The sequence below is a fragment of the Mytilus californianus genome, unplaced genomic scaffold (genome assembly GCF_021869535.1).
Source record: "Mytilus californianus isolate M0D057914Y unplaced genomic scaffold, xbMytCali1.0.p SCAF_8, whole genome shotgun sequence".
NCBI classification, from domain to species: Eukaryota; Metazoa; Mollusca; class Bivalvia; order Mytilida; family Mytilidae; genus Mytilus; species Mytilus californianus.
In genome coordinates this window covers 113,610,367-113,631,487 of record NW_026262734.1, presented here as the reverse complement: position 1 = coordinate 113,631,487, position 21,121 = coordinate 113,610,367, and the positions used below count along the sequence as shown (strand labels likewise).

The 21,121-nt window shown below is 33.0% G+C and overlaps 2 long non-coding RNA genes across 2 annotated transcripts; one reads left to right on the top strand and one right to left on the bottom strand.

Moving 5' to 3' along the window:
* The first annotated feature begins 4,265 nt into the window (after positions 1-4,265).
* Positions 4,266-20,483, top strand: LOC127711295 (uncharacterized). Its single transcript, XR_007986635.1, has 7 exons — positions 4,266-4,369; positions 5,284-5,368; positions 6,782-6,942; positions 9,975-10,017; positions 16,291-16,377; positions 17,542-17,577; positions 18,760-20,483. It is a non-coding gene; the product is annotated as an uncharacterized LOC127711295 (long non-coding RNA).
* LOC127711296 (uncharacterized) lies at positions 12,132-15,944 on the bottom strand. Its single transcript, XR_007986636.1, has 3 exons — positions 14,281-15,944; positions 13,279-13,778; positions 12,132-12,776 (listed from the first exon to the last, which is right to left on the bottom strand). It is a non-coding gene; the product is annotated as an uncharacterized LOC127711296 (long non-coding RNA).
* Positions 20,484-21,121: the final 638 nt, after the last annotated feature.

The window sequence follows — 21,121 nt, the reverse complement described above, 5'->3', positions numbered from 1 at the left end:
AAACTGTAAATAGATAGCGTATCACACAAGATGAAGTAGTAGAATCTATAAGTTTAGCTATACATATATTTAAAAATGTGCAGTTAATGTACATTTTTACAGAGTTGCAGTTTATATACAGCTTTAAAAATGTACAGTTTATATACAGTTTTACAGATGTACAGTTTATATACAACTTAACAGATGTCCAAGTTATATAAAGCTTTAAAGATGTACAATTTATATACAGCTTTACAGCTGTACAGTTTATATACAGCTTTACAGATGTACATTTGATATGCATCTTTAGAACTGTACATCAAGATTACTTGTACTAAAGTAGCTGTGTAAGCTTTGCCAGGTAATTATACAGGAACAAAACTACACTGCCATTAGAAATAGTTCCTGGGTTACTGCAGTATTTTGAGTGTACTATAATTATCCATTGATTTTTACAATAAAATGGAAATCGATCTGCACTATTGATTGGCTATTGCAATGCAGTAATTTGCTAGATAAGATTTGTGTACAGGTATTCATTATTTTAAATGCCTGACTGGTAATTTCGCCAAGCAACATAGAATTGCATACATGCATATTGTGCAGATAAATTTAAATGCAAAATATATGTCTTACAAAGTATGATGTAACTTCACAGTTGACAAATTTTCATTTTTTTTATGAATTTCATATAATACAATAAACCAACACTAGTTAGGTTTTTACAAATATATTAAACTTAATTAAAGGCGCATATTGCATATCACAAGTATCACAAAGGGACACCGGGGGCAAATACATACATTAAATGCTCCTATTGATTAATCGTGATTTTAAATTATAAATAATTTCTAAATGAGCTTGCGTTACACATGTTACAATACCGGTGCAGCAGTAATGAATAGATAGAATCGTGATATATACGTCAAAGAGACAATAACCCAGCGAAAATAAAATAGCCTAAAATCACGACAAGGGCAATACCCGAATGATTCTGCCACCAGAGATTTTAAGTAAAGAATGCAAACTGAAGAGGCAAAGAGCAGACTCACTAATGTTTAGCGGGGTTAAACAAGATTTTAGTTACCCTATACCCCTTTTCGATCGGTTAACAAAACAAGAGGAATGTAAACATTTATGCTCAGTAAAAAATGTTTTGTACATCAGCATTTCTTTTGTCACCAGCTCCCTCCCACCCTCGTGCGACGCGTCTGTCCGTCGGGTCTTGTTAGCGCTCTCATGTGTACAATTCTTACCAGACTTTTATGTATATCATAGGTTGATATAACAATACCTCGAACAAGGTCTAAATCAACGCCAAATAAATATTTTTAACGGAGGCATACCCCTGGGAAATATAAATTCTATAGAAATTGCATTGTAAGCGTTCATATCTACAATATTGTAGGTAAATATTCATGAAACTTATATCAAAGGTTTATATATACCAGCAATGTCTTGGACAAGTTCGAAAACCAGTGCCGATCAAATATTTTTATAGAGTTTAGGATGCCTTTGGAAACATTGATTATATATAACATTGCATTGTAAGCGCTCTCAATCCTACATTTCTTGTAGGACTTTTATGAAATTTATTTCGTAAGTTTTATATTAGCAATGTCTGGAAAGAGTTCGAAAATTAGTGACAATCATTTATTTTTAAAAGAGTTATGCCCCTTGGGAATGTTAATCATATAGAAAATTGCATGCATTGTTAGCACTCTCACACCTACAATTCTAGTAGGATTGTTATGATATTTATATCATAGGATTATATCAGCAATGTTTTGGGAGAGTTCGAAATCAGCTGATCTTTTATTTTTGCACTGAGAAGTAATGTCTCTTTCAAATGTAATGTATGTTGAACATTGCATTGTTAGCACACTCACATCGGCCTACATTTCTTGTCATTTTTTTTTTATTAAAGGCATATATATCAATAAGGTCTTGGAAAAGTGCCGAAAAACAATTTCACAGCTGCAGTAATTCCTCTTGTATGGAAAATAAATAACATTGTTAGCGATCTCATGCCTACATTTCTTGCAAGATATTCATAAAAAAATCAAAAGAAAAAATAATTTGTTTTTACTTACTGCCCTTGGACAGACAAGATATTCGCAACGCATGCAGGAACATTCAAATGCTGTTTGTTTATTCATGTTATATTAAAAAATTTTGTCTTTGGCAATTCATAATTTTACTATAACAACTATAAATTGCCAACGACAAAATTTTAATATAAGATTCATATTGTTTTGACTAGAATTCCTCTATCTATTTTTTCATAATTTGAAATCCATAGTAGATCATAGATAAGATAAGATATTTTTATTCCAATTAAAGAGCCCATAAGAGCAAAGTAATTTATTACAATGATTTTGTTTTGATAATTGACACAATAATTTTGATAATCATATATAAATATGAATATAATCGTCTCAATTCTAAGATCTTAAACTACAGCCAGACCAGAGCCATACGCATATAAGTTAAAAAACATAACAGATTATACATAATATTAACAGGCAAATATTCTCAATAGTTAACATATAAACATATCTGTACTATATTGATAGTTTACTGATTTCAAAACATTTATAAATAAAAATTGCAATAATTTTCAATACCTCTAGGTTTTCTTGAATAAGAAGCCAATTAAACTTGGCACTTTTGTTCATATGAAGGGTATTCAATTCTGAACTTGTAGCTCATTTTTCTCTGTTCCTATATTTAGGCCCATTTTTCTTTATTATTTAGTTATATTTCGGTACCCTATTATTCTTTATTTTTGGGGTCTTTTTTCTGTATTCTGTAAAGGTCATTCAGACCTTCTGAAATGTGAAATACATGTAAATGCAGTTTATTCGTATTAATTAAATTCAAGCTTTTTTTTAACCTTTAAGTTATTTTCGGTTAAATACTATACGAAGTCTTCCAAATTCTTTGGTCATGATTAAAATTTATAGATATGCAGGCTTTCTACATATCCAGAGATGACAGACATGTTTGACAGAAAACCAAAATATATCGTCACTATATAAATATTGGAACATTACATAAAACCGGAAGACATTTACCGACGAAAGTTTTTATCATAAAATATTTCGATTGTGTAGAAACAGTATCGATTTAATCATTGATACACAATATGTTCATACTAGATAGATTACAAAATATAAACAGGGAGATATGATTTTATATGATTTGTACTATATACGAACAAAAGTGTGGATTATATTTTTATTTATTGTGAGTGTTATTTATTTACTATTTACCTTTTAAAATTATTTATCAATTCCTGTGTATAAAGATTGACCGATTGTTATTTTTTTAGCGTCCAGTGGCAAATATTTCATTCATATAATACCTCTTCGAAAGAAATTTTGTGCCTGTTTTTAAACAGTTGTATCCACCCGCGATTCCAATTACTGAATTACGTCTTTTAAAATACATCTGTTGTACTGAACAGATGTATATGTAGAGGACTGCTTTTTACAAATATTTTAACAAATATTTGACCTTTGAATCGTTATCGTAACATTTGGATACAAATCAAACTGTCCCACGAGTAAAAGCCATTGAAAATAGGAAAATTTCAAACTAGTGAAATATCTTATAAAGTCAAACATTGTTTTCCTGAAACTGAACACTTGCTATAGAAATACAGCGTAACAGTCCATGACAGGTCTAGACTGAGTCTCGACCGAAGATTTCGTAGTAAAAATTAAAAAAAATATGAACGATTAAAACTTGTGGTGTTGGATATCAATGTCTTATGTTTGATAAACAAAACAAATTTATCTGTATAAAGTTTTAAACAGCAAATTATTTTTTATACTTCTTTTGACCTAAATCAATATGGCATACTTTTGCCAGATGCACGACTCGTGCTTTTTAGAGGCTCTTATAAACTTTGAATTTTTCGAAACATTATCTTAGCTGTATTTGGCAAAAGCTTTCGGAATTTTGGGACCTTCACCTTCGTCCTCGATTTGGCCTTTTTAACTTTTTTGATTCGAGCGTCACTGGTGAGTCTTTCGTAGACGAAACGCGCGTCTGGCGTACAGAATTTCAATCCTGGTATCTGTGATGAATTTATGTACTTGTTGTATTTTCCATTTGTGTTATAACTAGTTTGTACCAAAATTAATCAAGGAGTTGTGGCCGTGTGTACGTCAATGAGACAGCAACCAAACAACTAAAAATCATATATTTTTTTACATATTTGTTAACCTAATAAACCATTCCATCACTTAACTATACTTTGGATATCTTTTCAGTTGTTTAGATGTACAGATCTCATCCAAGGAACGAGTATCCAAATCTTAAACGCCACGTGTCCCCGATCGCCATCTTGTAGTAACGTTACCATAGCAATATGTACTGGTGGGTTAGTATGTTTTTTTTTTCAGAACACATTAGAACATAATTGTTCTATAACATAAATAAGGTTTCGTAAAAGTATATGTTGTTTTATACGAAATGTGCAAATATTATCCCTTCATTAATGATATTGCAATAATGTGCTCTTGTGGGAAGGAATGTTTTTAAAACGCTTATAACACAAAACATCCGCTCATGTTGAAAATGTAACCGTAGATAAACTCACTAATGTAAAACTTCACTATGACAGAATCTGTTAGTGTGTTCGCCTTACGTCAATGTAAAAAGAGGGAGAATATTGCAAATTACAAACTTTCCGAAATATCGAGTCTACTGCAAACTAATATGTAAACAGAAATAAAACTTCTACTTCAAACGTTTCTAAATACCAATATAAAATTTAAGGAGATGTGGTATGATTGTCAATGGGATAAATATCCTCCAAAGTCAAAATGACCTGGATGTAAGCATCTATAGCTAGGTCACAGTACGGCCTTCAACAATGAGCGACACCCAAATCGTATACAATCAGCTATCCAAGATCAGTCTACTACAGACATTCAAAAACGGATGGTCTTTTTATAATAAAGATTGATTGATTGATTGATTGGTGTTTAACGCCAGTTTCAGCACTATTGTGCTATTGCGTGGCGGTCAGTTTTTATTGATGGAGGAAGCCGGACTTCCCGGAGAGAACAACCGACCTTCGGTAGGAAAACTGACAATTAAGACTGAAGCCGAGCCCACCTACCACGGGCGGATCTCAGTGTTGAAAGGCCAGCTAGTGATACAGTATTTCGACTCCTTAGACCACTCAGCCACGGAGGTCCCTCTTATAATAAAAGAGATACAGTTTCACTTAAATACCATAACATCTTTAGAATGAGAATTAATTAAAATATTATGTCCCTATCATTTTAGGTGTGATAATGCAAACAGCACCTGCTTTTCATCTAAATTCGAACCAAACATTGGCTATAAACATGTGTTTAAATGCAGCGAAAAGGTAGGCATTTTATGATAATGGTCGACCAATATACTATATATCATAGCATTATTCAGTAGAGTTTAGTGAATATAAAAATAAGGAGATGTGGTATGATTGCCAATGAGACAACTATCCGACAAAGTTCAAATGAAGTGAATGTAACCAATTTTAGGCAACCGTTCGGCCTTCAACAATGAGAAAACTCCATACCGGATAGTGGGTATAAAAGTCCCCGACAAAAATATGAAACAATTCCATTGAGAAAACTAATGGCCTAATTTATAACAAAACAATAAAATTGAGAATGTAAACAACCCGACCAAAGTGCAGAAAACAGCCCAAGGCCACCAATGGGTCTTCAACACAGCGAGAAAATCCCGCACCCGGAGGCGGGCTTCAGCTGAACAAAAATGTGTACTAGTTCAGTGAAAATGGACGTCACACTAAACTCCGAAACCGATGATAAAATTTAGTAAATGTTTTGACTAGTTTGTGATATCGAAAACCCTTGTGCAATAATCTTTCAGTAATACAGAGATTTCTTTAGTCAAAATCAAATACGTTGTTACATACACGACCGAATCGAACAAGTTGAGATATATAAACACCATAAGATGGTGACAAGGGAACGTCACCATCTAAAAATGGATAATTAACAATAGGAAAAGAAAAATCATCTCTTTTATCGTAAATTTTGGTATTAAGCTTCCCGTTCAAGATATAGATATCAAGATCCAGGAAAGGACAGTGTTCATTGTTAGTATTAGCTTTATTTAAAGTCTTTTCAGCAGGATAAATCTGTTTAGTGTACATACTCAAGTCGTCATTATTGAGAGCCAATATATCATCCAAATATCTATAAAAAGTGTTATTAAATTTTTGTATCAGATGTTGTTTCGATGGGTCTTTGCTGATTTTAGTCATAAATTGTAAATCATAACAATACAGAAACAGGTCCGCAATAAGTGGTCCACAGTTAGTTCCCATTGGAATTCCGATAACTTGACGATATACGGAAATATAAAGTTTACTTTAGATGTATTATATTTGTTGTCTTCTTTAATGTATGTCATGTGTCTGTCCAAAGCCAGGAGCCTGTAATTCAGTGGTTTTCGTTTGTTGCTGTATATCATATTTGTTTATTGCTTTTATTAACTTCATTTTGTTTTTGGTGGAGAGTTGTTTCATTTGCAATCCCATACCACATATTTTTCTTATTTTATAGCACCATTAACATGATTAAGCCAGTTTGGAAATGACGGTTATCTCCCTTTAGACAATTAACTGATTAAGAATTTTCTTCTAGTGTGATTAAGTGAGATTATCCATGTCAATAGGTCAATTGTTGGATATGACGATCTTGTCAATTGTTGATTATGCCATAAAATGTTGAAATAATGACTAACTTTATTTTATTATCTTTATTTTCAGTTCATAAATGTAATCGTAGCAAAAGTCTACTTCGGAAAAGAAAACTATACGTTGTGTGAAGACGAGAAAGGTCGGAAAAGTCAATCAGATACTTGTCTAAAACATCCTAATGCAACATGCAGGCTTGATAACCACTTACAGGCACATAATGTGTACAACAAGTAAATATGCTAATAACCTCAACATTGCTGACTTTATCTAAGCTATTCTTTCAGTAAGAACCGGGAATCGATCAATCAGACATAGTTAGGTTAAAACTAGTGAAGAGTTTTATTTTTTCACTTTTTAATGAAGAATAAAGGCTTCTAGCAATATATATGCCTTAAAATTGAGAATGGAAACGGGGAAAGATTCCAAGAGACAACAAACCGACCAAAGAGCAGAAAACAGCCGAAGGCCATCTATGGGTCTTCAACACACCGAGAAAATCCCGCACCCGGAGGCAAGCTTCAGCTGGCCACTAAACAATAATGTATACTAGTTCAGCGAAAATGGAAGTCACACTTAACTCCGAAACATATAAATGAACCAACATTAAAAAAACATACAAGAATAATAAAGGCCAGAGGTTCCTGACTTGGGACAGGCGCAAATATGCGACAGGGTTAAACATGTTTTGGTATTAATATTGATTCACTCATAGGGTCTTTTCATCGGAAATAAACACATTTATTCTAAAACCAGTTGTTGGCATGATACGGGTTATGTTCCTAACATATATTTTATGATGGTATGATACTAAACCCCTAACGGGAGGGATTGTGCTTGATTTTCATATGATGAAGACATAATCTTTCAATCAGTTTAATTGAGGTCTGAAGCTGGCATATGTCAGTAACTGCTAGTAGTCCTTTGTTCATTTATGTATCATTGTCATTTTGCTTAGTTTCTTTTGTTACCTATTCTGACATCGGACTCGGACTTCTTTTAAACTGAGTTTTACTGTGCGTATTGCTATGTGTTTCTTTATTCTACATTGGCTAGAGGTATAGGGGAGGGTTGAGATCTCACAAAACATGTTTAATCCCGCCGCATTTTTGCGCCTGTCCCAAGTCAGGAGCCTCTGACCTTTGTTAGTCTTGTATGTTTTTTAATTCTAGTTCATTTATATGTTTTGGAGTTTAGTGTGACGTCCATTTTCACTGAACTAGAACACAATTTTATTTAGGGGTCAGTTGAGGACCATCTCCGGGTGCGGGATTTTCTCACTGCGTTGAAGACCAATTGGTGGCCTTGGGCTGTTGTCTGCTCTTTGGTCGGGTTGTTGTCTCTTTGACATATTCCCCATTTCCATTCTCAATTTTATTTGTGAGATCTTAACCCTCCCCCTATACCTCTATCCAATGTGGAATAAAAACAGTAAAACTCAGTTTAAAAGAAGTCCAAGTCCGATGTTAGATAAGGTAACAGAAGAAACTTAGCAAAATGACAATGATGAACATAAATTAACAAAGGACTACTAGCAGTTACTGACATGCCAGCTCAAGACCTCAATTAAACTGATTGTAAGATTATGTCTTCATCATATGAAAATCAAGCACAATCCCTCCCGTAAGGGGTTTAGTATCATACCATCATAACATATACGAGAAGAACATAACCCGTATCATGCCAATAACTGGTTTTAGAATAAATGTGTTTCGTTCCGACGCAAAGACCATATGGGTGAATCAATATTAATTCCAGTAAATGCCATCTTTAACAACAGTATCGTAACTATATTCCTTCTGAATAAGTCTGTTTAAAGGTTTGGTTAGCTTTTGAGGTGAATAAAATTGAGAATGGAAATAGGGAATGTGTCAAAGAGACAACAACCCGACCAAAGAGCAGAAAACAGCCCAAGGCCACCAATGAGCCTTCAACACCGCGAGAAAATCCCGCACCCGGAGGCGGGCTTCAGCTGGCCCCTTAACAACAATGTGCACTAGTTCATGCAGTGAAAATGGACATCATACTAAACTCCAAACATATAAATGAACTAAAATTAAAAATCATACAAGACTAACAAAGGTCAGAGGCTCCTGACTTGGGACAGGCGCAAAAATGCGGCGGGGTTAAACATGTTTTGTGAGATCTCAACCCTCCCCGTATACCTCTAGCCAATGCTCAGTTCAAAAGAAGTCCGAGTCCGATGTCAGAATAGATAACAAAAGAAACTAAGTGAAATGACAATGATACATAAATTAACAAAGGACTACTAGCAGTTACTGACATGCCAGCTCCATACCTCAATCAAACTGATTGAAAGATTATGTCTTCATCATATGAAAATCAAGCACACTCCCTCCCGTAAGGGGTTTAGTATCATACCATCATAAAATATATGAGAAGAACATTACCCGTATCATGCCTACAACTGGTTTTAGAATAAATGTGTTTATTTCCGATGCAAAGACCCTATTAGTGAATCAATATTAATACCAAAATATGCCATCTTTAATGACCTGACAACAGTATTGTAACTATATCCCTTCTGAATAAGTCTGTTTAAATGTTTGATAAGATTGTGAGGTGAATGCCGACATTTTTGTGCTTTGTAAAGAATATTACCATAAAATATTGGATGTGAAATACCTGAACGTATAAGATGTCTGTATGTTGATTTATATTTACGAATGATGTCCTTGTACCGATGATAAAATTTAGTAAATGTAATACAGAGATTTCTTTGGTTAAATTTAAATACGTTGTTACATACACGACCGAATCGAACAAGTTGAGATATATAAACACCATAAGGTGGTGACAAGGGAACGTCATGATCTAAAAATGGATAATTAACAATAGGAAACTTAAAATCATCTCTTTTTCGAAAATTTTAGTACTAAGCATCCCGTTAAAGATATAGATATCAAGATCCAGGAAAGGAAAGGACAGTGTTAAGTGTACAACACTTGTAGTCAACAGTAAACAGTTGACCAGGAAAAACATGAAGCTTTGTCCGATAATTTGTGTTGAATTTCAGAATCTGAGAACTTTGAATAATTTATTACAGATGAAAAAAAAAAAGAAATGATACTCATCTTCGAATTCGTTACAACTATTACACAGTAGTATTATAGAAGTTCTAAATGTTAACGATGGACATACAAGTAAGTTATGAGAAAGAAATGAGGGATGCTAAATCTAGAAAAAAAATAATAATAAATAAATTAAATGTTACTGATATTATATATGTTTGATTATATTTCAGCTATTCGTTTGAAGTGAAAATAGGCGACGAGTGTACAGAATTTGTAAGTATTATATAAAATCTCATTTTCAAATTATACAGTGAAGTCTGATTAGTGTCTTTTAGTCTACAACAAGAGAGCGCCTTTGTCCTTTATCAATAGGTGGATAGGTTCTTAAGTATTTTCACATATACTTTGTGAGTATATTAATAAGTTATCTGTAGTGTATGATCTTCTGTGTGCCTGTTAATCAATTAGACATACTGCTACGGTGGTCTTGTGGTACCGTGTTCGCTTGAAGTGAAGGAGGTTGTTGCTTTGATCCTTGGTCGAGTCAAAGAAAGATTTGAAAAAATGGTATTTGCTGCTTCTCTGCTAAGCATGTGGACATTTAAGAATAAGGCGTCTCTGAAGGGAGAATTGTTTTTTTCTTCTGTGGACTGTTACCTTGTATACGTTAGCATGTTAAAAATCCGACCGACCGTGTCAAATAGTACAAAGCAGGTTTCATATAACTTAATGTTGTCTGGTCATGATGCATGCAATATTTTCCACTGTACCTGAAAGTTACGCACCAATCCATCAATACCCATCCATACATCAACTAGTCAATATTAAAATTGCGTGTGTGTGGGGGGGGGGGGGGGGGGGAATAGGTACAAGTGCCCCCAACAGAGCTAATATAGCGCCGGTCGCCAAATGTTTTTATGCACATTGTTGCCATGATCCTCGTCGGTTGCTATTTTAGATATATGTATACATGTATCTTATGTTTTTTTTTACTTTTAAAGAGTTAAGTGTAGATGGCAGATCTTGAATTAATTTACAAGTTTTCATAGGTTTGAGTAATGTAACACGCTAAAAAATTTCGTGTTTAACTTTATTGTACTTAATTTTCTATATGGTGCTTTCCAATGACAACTTTCAAATCCTCTGTTTTATTATGGTCGATCTACTTATTGTATTGATTATTAATGTGTTGTCGGCCTGAAATATTTGCTACTGGACGACAATCAATCAATCAACTAATAAATAAAAAATGCATACGGTGCATCACCACAATTTTGGTATCTTGTAATTTGTTTGCGTATATTCATACGGTGTTTATACCGGTATATCCCAACTCGTTCTCTATGACCGTGCCTTGTGACGTTTTGATTTCAATGAGCGTAGTCTATGTATTATTGATAAAATATTAAGTCAGGGATTTCGTTACCACAAATTACTTTTAAAAAACTTTTACTAAATTCTTCCATAGATACAAAGATTTGGTTTGGATTTACCTGTAGAAAACTTATTTCAAAGGGAACAGCACATCCAAATTTTTACGGTGATGTTGTTTACCGAGCTCGGAAATTTAATTATTTAAAATTAAGGAATGTATCTCCCTCATGCAAAGCTCTGATTCCTTGCCCGGCTTTGGCTATACTTTTTTGTCCTTTTTGGTTTATAGCTCTTCAGCCTTTTAATAAGCTTTGGATTTTCAAATATTTTGGCCTCGAGCATCACTGAAGAGACATTGATTGTCGAAATGCGCATCTGGTGCATAAAAATTGGTACCGTTTATGTTATTAGATAAGATCTGGGTAAACTTATCAATCCATCAAATAAACTTATTCTAAAAGGTTACTACATTCAACACTGTAATTAGATCTTTGAATATTGGTTTTATTGGTATTTATATTTATTTTGTTATTAGTAAATTTAAACCATAATAAATACTATTATTATAACCATATCCACATTCACGGTACTACAATCTGTCGATACCTATATTTTGGTATTGCACAAGGTCATGTTTTTCTCTGACTGTTAATAACGTCTTTACACTAAATTCATTGGATATTGGATGTGAACTGATTGATATCTAGTCTTAGATACATGATTTTTTTATTAGTTCTTTCAACTAGCTGTCAATAACTGCGAGTACTTTCAGACCAGTTTTTTTGTGTCTTTTTTGTTGTTAGTGATGTTAACCCTATCACGTCCGGTCTGTGTTTTATTAGATGTTTTTCTGCTATATTCAATATTTAGACAGAAACAGAAGCTTTTGACCTCTACAACTTCCGGATGTCATAATGAGGACAGGGGACTCTTGAAATATTTATTGAAACATTGTATAACGGTATTGTTTTTTATTTATGTTTTGTCACGTGCTTTAGTTGTATAGTATTATAACTAGAGGCTCTAAAGAGCCTGTGTCGCTCACCTTGGTCTATGTGCATATTAAACAAAGGACACAGATGGATTCATGACAAAATTGTGTTTTGGTGATGGTGATGTGTTTGTAGATCTTACTTTACTGAACATTCTTGCTCCTTACTATTATCTCTATCTATAATGAACTTGGCCCGGTAGTTACAGTGGAAAATACTTTGTAAAAATTTACAAAAATTTACAAAATTTATGAAAATTGTAAAAAATTTACTATGAAGGGCAATAACTCCTTAAGGAGTCAATTGACAATTTTGGTCATGTTTGCCTTATTTGTAGATCTAACTTTGCTGTACATTATTGCCGTTTACAGTTTATCTCTATCTATAATAATATTCAAGATAATAACCAAAAGCTGCAAAATTTTCTTAAAATTACCAATTCAGGGGCAGCAACCCAACAACGTGTTGCCTGATTGGTCTGAAAATTTCAGGGCAGATAGATCTTGACCTAATGAACAATTTTATCCTCATCAGATTTGCTCTAAATGCTTTGGTTTCAGAGATATGAGCCAAAAACTGCATTTTACCCTATGTACTATTTTTTAGCCATGTCGGCCATCTTGGTTCGCGGGCGGGGTCATCGGACACATTTTTTAAACTAGATACCTTATGATGATTGTGGACAAGTTTGGTTAAATTTGTCTTAGTAGTTTCAGAGGAAAAGATTTTTGTAAAAAATTACAAAAAATTTACGAAAAAATGGTTAAAAATTGACTATAAAGCGCAATAACTCCTTAAGGGGTCAACTGACCATTTTGGTCATGTTGACTTATTTGTAGATCTTACTTTGCAGAACATTATTGCTGTTTACAGTTTATCTCTATCTATTGTGCCAAATATATAATAACCAAAAACGGCAAAATTTCCTTAAAATTACCAATTCATGGGGCAGCAACCCAACAACGGGTTGCCTGATTGGTCTGAAAATTTTAGGGCAGATAGATCTTGACCTAATGAACAATTTTATCCTCATGAGATTTGCTCTAAATGCTTTGGTTTCAGAGATATGAGCCAAAAAATGCATTTTACCCTATGTACTATTTTTTAGCCATGTCGGCTATCTTGGTTCGCAGGCGGGGTCATCGGACACATTTTTAAAACTATATACCCTTATGATGATTGTGGACAAGTTTGGTTAAATTTGTCTTAGTAGTTTCAGAGGAGAAGATTTTTGTAAAAAATTACAAAAATTTACGAAAAATGGTTAAAAATTGACTATAAAGGGCAATAACTCCTTAAGGGGTCAACTGACCATTTTGGTCATGTTGACTTATTTGTAGATCTTACTTTGCTGAACATTATTGCTGTTTACAGTTTATCTCTATCTATAATAATATTCAAGATAATAACCAAAAACGGCAAAATTTCCTTAAAATTACCAATTCAGGGGCAGCAACCCAACAACGGGTTGCCTGATTGGTCTGAAAATTTCAGGGCAGATAGATCTTGGCCTAATTAACAATTTTATCCTCATCAGATTTGCTCTAAATGCTTTGTTTCAGAGATATGAGCCAAAAACTGCATTTTACCCTATGTACTATTTTTTAGCCATGTCGGCCATCTTGGTTCGCGGGCGGGGTCATCGGACACATTTTTTAAACTAGATACCTTATGATGATTATGGACAAGTTTGGTTAAATTTGTCTTAGTAGTTTCAGAGGAAAAGATTTTTGTAAAAAATTACAAAAAATTTACGAAAAAATGGTTAAAAATTGACTATAAAGCGCAATAACTCCTTAAGGGGTCAACTGACCATTTTGGTCATGTTGACTTATTTGTAGATCTTACTTTGCAGAACATTATTGCTGTTTACAGTTTATCTCTATCTATTGTGCCAAATATATAATAACCAAAAACGGCAAAATTTCCTTAAAATTACCAATTCATGGGGCAGCAACCCAACAACGGGTTGCCTGATTGGTCTGAAAATTTTAGGGCAGATAGATCTTGACCTAATGAACAATTTTATCCTCATGAGATTTGCTCTAAATGCTTTGGTTTCAGAGATATGAGCCAAAAAATGCATTTTACCCTATGTACTATTTTTTAGCCATGTCGGCTATCTTGGTTCGCAGGCGGGGTCATCGGACACATTTTTAAAACTATATACCCTTATGATGATTGTGGACAAGTTTGGTTAAATTTGTCTTAGTAGTTTCAGAGGAGAAGATTTTTGTAAAAAATTACAAAAATTTACGAAAAATGGTTAAAAATTGACTATAAAGGGCAATAACTCCTTAAGGGGTCAACTGACCATTTTGGTCATGTTGACTTATTTGTAGATCTTACTTTGCTGAACATTATTGCTGTTTACAGTTTATCTCTATCTATAATAATATTCAAGATAATAACCAAAAACGGCAAAATTTCCTTAAAATTACCAATTCAGGGGCAGCAACCCAACAACGGGTTGCCTGATTGGTCTGAAAATTTCAGGGCAGATAGATCTTGGCCTAATTAACAATTTTATCCTCATCAGATTTGCTCTAAATGCTTTGTTTCAGAGATATGAGCCAAAAACTGCATTTTACCCTATGTACTATTTTTTAGCCATGTCGGCCATCTTGGTTCGCGGGCTGGGTCACCGGACACATTTTTTAAACTAGATACCCTTATGATGATTGTGGACAAGTTTGGTTAAATTTGTCCTAGTAGTTTCAGAGGAGAAGATTTTTGTAAAAAATTACAAAAATTTACGAAAAATGGTTAAAAATTGACTATAAAGGGCAATAACTCCTTAAGGGGTCAACTGACCATTTTGGTCATGTTGACTTATTTGTAGATCTTACTTTGCAGAACATTATTGCTGTTTACAGTTTATCTCTATCTATAATAATATTCAAGATAATAACCAAAAACGGCAAAATTTCCTTAAAATTACCAATTCATGGGGCAGCAACCCAACAACGGGTTGCCTGATTGGTCTGAAAATTTCAGGGCAGATAGATCTTGACCTAATGAACAATTGTATCCTGATCAGATTTGCTCTAAATGCTTTGGTTTCAGAGATATGAGCCAATAACTGCATTTTACCCTATGTACTATTTTTTAGCCATGTCGGCCATCTTGGTTCGCAGGCGGGGTCATCGGACACATTTTTTAAACTATATACCCTTATGATGATTGTGGACAAGTTTGGTTAAATTTGTCTTAGTAGTTTCAGAGGAGAAGATTTTTGTAAAAGATTACAAAAATTTACGAAAAATGGTTAAAAATTGACTATAAAGGGCAATTACTCCTTAAGGGGTCAACTGACCATTTTGGTCATGTTAACTTATTTGTAGATCTTACTTTGCTGAACATTATTGCTGTTTACAGTTTATCTCTATCTATAATAATATTCAAGATAATAACCAACGGCAAAATTTCCTTAAAATTACCAATTCAGGGGCAGCAACCCAACAACGGGTTGTCCGATTCATCTAAAAATTTTAGGGCAGATAGATCTTGACCTGGTAAACAATTTTACCCCATGTCAGATTTGCTCTAAATGCTTTGGTTTCAGAGATATAAGCCAAAATCTACATTTTACCCCTATGTTCTATTTTTAGCCATGGCGGCCATCTTGGTTGGTTGACTGGGTCACCGGACACATGTTTTAAACTAGATACCCCAATGATGATTGTGGCCAAGTTTGGTCAAATTTGGCCCAGTAGTTTCAGAGGAGAAGATTTTTGTAAAAGTTTACGGACGACGGACGACGGACGACGGACGCAAAGTGATGAGAAAAGCTCACTTGACCTTTCAGGTCAGGTGAGCTAAAAATAAAGATCAGAGCAATTACGTATAATTTCTAAACAAAATTCTAAGGACGGAATTAACATTAGTCACGATTCAAATTGAACAAAATGCTTTTTTACGTGTGCAATCTATAAAATAGATCTTTTTCAGAAAGTTTTAACTGATTGTATATCAGGAAGTACAAATACTACATGTATATTGTTTTCGATATTCAGACACAGTTTAACATGTCCTAAATGTAACTTTCATAAAAATCGGAAATACCGCAAAATTACATACTCCTTAGCCTAAAGTTTTAACTGATTGTATATCTTGAATTATATAATTTATTACATGATAAAATGTTATTAATCATGACAGTGATTGTTACTGTTTACAGCATCTTAACATTGTACCATATATACTAACGGGAGTAGGAGTTACTGTCCTGGTTTTAACTGCAGTGATTATCTTTTTTAATAGAAAAGTAAGTAGTACTAAGTACACTTTTTTAAGGAATATCTTCTTTTTAGCGGCTTTAATTAAGTTGAACAGGTTTACACATTCAATTGTCTCAACAATGAAATTTATCATAACTAATGCAACTGCGTGGCAATATATTTCATCGCACAATGAATTTGACATATACAGGTCATGTACCAAATAAGGTTATATAGCTCATGTGATGTTCGTTGATGTTTGTTTTCGTTTGAACGTCCACTTTAACGCAGGATTAATGTGTTGGTGATTCGTGTGGTCTGTTTTACAGTCCAATATTTTTGGTAATTTCTATTTTCCTGTTCGTCATGTTCGTCTATTATATACACCAAACATTCAACTTGGCCTCTGATAATTACTCACCAAATTCATTTAAGCATACAACAATTTAATGATATACGCGGCAACTACATCATCCCATAGAAGTAAATTTGAACCAAAATGATCCAAAATAACAGATAGACTTTTTGCTTAACTGGAAATAATGCCCTTTAGGCAGAACAACCATTTACCAAAACGAAAATGTCACAAATCAACAAATGGTTTTACACTAGTAATTCTTTGGGGCCCTTTATAGCTTGCTGTTCGGTTTGAACCAATGCTCCGTGTTGAAGGCCGTACCTTGACCTATAATGGTTTACTTTTATAAATTGTAACTTGGATGGAGAGTTGTCTCATTGGCACTCATACCACATCTTCCTATATCTAATAAGAAATAAATGTTTTAAATCTGAAATGTGTAACCGTTTTTTGATCCCATATTCCACAATCGAGATACTTATTTTACATCTACATCTAAACTGGGACTATTATACTACTAATAGTATAATAGTCCCAGATCTAAAGATGATATACCATCAACGATCAAAATTCCTAAGCCCAAACTTAAGTTTTTGTTTGTTTTTGTTAGTGGTTCTTCTTTTTTTTTTTAGGGGAGGGGGTTACGCGTGTACAAAATGTGCAGTGCAACACAAAAATATCACACAAATTTATTTTTTGAGGAGTACGGAAATAATAAAAAAAACTACTACACTGCCAAACGTAAAAAATACCAACAAAAGTTTGTCCATTTAAGGTGTTTTATGACCAAATAAAAAATACGCGTCGTAAAAAAAATTTCTTCTGTTTACATGTTCTTATTTTTAAATTTCAGGCCTGTGTCCAATGCGTCAAAGGAATAGCACAGAAGGTATAGCCAATGTTAAGGTTACATCATACCATATAAGGTTATTTTTCTTCAATGAACATTTGTAATGAAATACTGAAAATGCCATTTTTGCACAAAATAGTATTGTCATTCACTGTTTTAGTTCCGTGTTGTGGAATCGACAAGGAATCATAGTTTGAGAAACCATGATTTTTAACATCGGCTGAAGTATATACAGTACCTTCAGCAATATGTAGCGTTTCAGTACTGCGAACATTCTTTGAATTGGTGTAATACTTTATTGTGAGTAGAGGACATCGGACTGTTGACCTACTTTAAAGACCTGCCACAAATTAATTTAGGCATAAACTGAAATGTAGGCATGTTGTACAACATTGTGTAGATAAATTATTGTGGATTTACGGCATAACATGTTTTTTGGGAAAGACGAATTGACGAACATTCGCTTTTTTATGATGTCTTTATGTACAGGCTGAATCCGTTGGATATGTACTGATTGATTTTTCAATCTAATTGAAATATAGATCTCTGATTTCGTTATCCTCATACGACTAAGCGAGATACGATATATCTGAATTATAATCAAATTGTAATTTTTTTAGTCTTGGAAAACATGGTTATTCAATAGTGGACATTGGCTTTGAACTATAGTTTTCATTACCTTCCAGTACTTGTTTATTATTTTTTGTGTGTTTTTTGGTTTATTTTTATTCTTACAAATATGTTTTGCCTCGCAACATTCTTTATGTTTCTCTTTAGAGTCATGAGCCTGTAAATCGGTGGTTGTTGTCTGTTTTATAAAAAAAAATACACACACAGATAAAAACACTTACAAACACACACAGAGAATTACAAATTACACATTGACATTTTTTTAAAATTATCAGTGTGATTTAACTTTCGAAAAATGGCTTAAACATAGTTTTGACGAGAATGGCTTGTCTTAAGTACGGGTTCTGGTCATTGTTATTGGCCGCACGATGACCTATATAGTTGTTAACACCCACCTCATTCATTATAAGAATAGATAACTTTATGAAAGAAGATCTAAGTAAGTATACGTTTACCTCAAAGACCTTTAACATGCCACCGAATGTGATATTCAGTTAGACTAATTCTTGCTCTTTTGTGTGTTTAATCTAATTCTAAATATTTTTCTTTTTTGAATTAAAACTTTAATTCAAGACATTTCCATTTTTACAGTGTAGAAAGAACAGAGAAAAACGTTATTTACCACCAGCCATTTTAAGACAACAGACAACAATACATCCCATAGGACCCATTAGTCACCATCGGTCATAGTTCATTCTGTGAAACTGTTCATATTTTGTTAAAACTGAATCAATAAAGTATATACATATGAAAAGAAAAGACCATTCCAACAGTAGCAGCTTTCACCAAATACCAAAGTGCAGAACATAGAACACTAATGTTTTAAGGTTACCAAGAAACCTTCTTTATGACTCGATCATCAAATATGACCATATGTGGACTCTCTCAAATCAACTATTACTAGTATCCAAAATGTAATCTTTTCATAAAAGTGACAAAACAATCAAAATCATATCATGTTAATATTCGTCATCATCATGTATGTACATCTGATTAGCTCACATACCTCATAGTATGCTAGAAGATTGATATATTGAAGTGCAAGATCTAGTTATTTACTTATAATTTCTTTTGATCTACACTACATAAATTATTTTGTAAATTGTGTGTCAAAGAGGAATGTTTAAAGATTTACAATAAGATAATTTTTTGCGTGAACCCCTCACTTTGTGAGTTTTCGAAGTGTCTATGGGCCATTCGATATCCTCGGAATCTAGATTCTCGGAACGTCTCAAAATTTTTCGATTATTTATATATACAGGTAGTTATCTATGTCTTTGATACGGTCCCTCTATGATATATATAGGCTACCACGTGACATTGTATAATTCAACAATTAAAGTTCATGTTTAGATTGGAAAGTAAAACAATAAAGACTAGGTTGCAGTCAAAAAATCATTTATATGTTAGAACCTATTTGCCTTTTGACAAAACATATGTGTTTTAATAATGTGAATGTTTATTAAATATCAAGTATAATGAAAACGCAATTATATAATTCATTCTTTGAGACGGTCCCTGTACGCGTTGTGTGTGTAGTATTTTTAACACAACGTGATGTTGTGCATTGTGACAATAAACCTTGGAATAGTTTATTGATATATAATGTCCCAGAATAAACTGATTATTTCTGAACTTTTATCATTTGATATTTTGTATTTCAATCATAGCATGGAAAAATGTCGGAAAGCATGAAGAAAATTAAGAAAACGATATTTCTGTTAAAAATATTTATAAAACACAGTGGTCGGAAAGCAGAAAGATAATCAAACAAAAGGATTGTTCTGTCAAAAATATCTAATTTCATTAATAGATACTACCAGATCAAAGAATATTCATTATTAAGTTTAAACTGAGACAGAATTTATTCTTAATATATTAATATAATTAAAATTGTCATATAAACGTGCATTATGTCTCACAGTTTTGAACAGTCATTACATTATGAAAATAATATCCAACGTATGAGCACCAATGAGCAGGGATGCGTACCCAAAGTTAGCTAAATATCTAAATTTTAAACGGTCGTGAATGAAAAAAATGCTTGCATGGTTTGAATTCACAAGGATGTTAAATTATTGCATCTCACAAAAAACGTAATTAATGTTTTACAATAATCATAACAAAATTTAATTACTATCATAATGTTAATTATTCTATACTGTTTTAGTATGGATTAATAAGTCTCTGCTTATATTTTGTTTAGCAATATATTCATATAGTGGAATGTTAGACTTTAGAAAGAGATTAATTTGATAAATAAAATGTCCATCCGTAAATACTTGACGTTTGTGTTTATTGATATTATATTCTAAATTTTCGGAAAAATTCACTAACAAGAATGTATGTTAATTATAAAATTTCAATTCTTTTTTTTGTTTGTTTGTTTTAATAGTTCAACCTCAAAGCATCTAACTATTTGTTCTATGGTACGATTTTGAAAATTTTATTCATTGTGTTGACCAGCTATCATTCACATTATATATCACCCTGTTCACATGCACACTATCGGTTTGCGTTCACAAAAATTCCGGATAAAATGTCAATGAATCCGGAGTCAAAACACTTGAGGTAGGTAGTTTGACATCCGAATTCAACTATTAGATTAATATATGTGATGACGAAAATGCGTATTATTATCCAGAGTATCAGTGCGTATGCTTTCTATTTACTATTTACTATTTCTTTCTCAAACATACCATGTGCATGCATAAATATTAATTTCGCTCGCGAATGTGAATTTTCGCTTTTCTTATCTAAATCCAGGACACGGCAGTAAGAGCTTGACATGTGACTTTCAAGCACGGTCATCATTACTTACGGTATCCTGACCTCTAGCTGTTTCTCTTATCTTTTATTTTTTGAGTCACTGTCCTATTATATACTTTGACATTTTCAAAATGCTTAGGATTTTCTACCCCAGGAATAGATTACTTTAGATGTATTCGGCAAA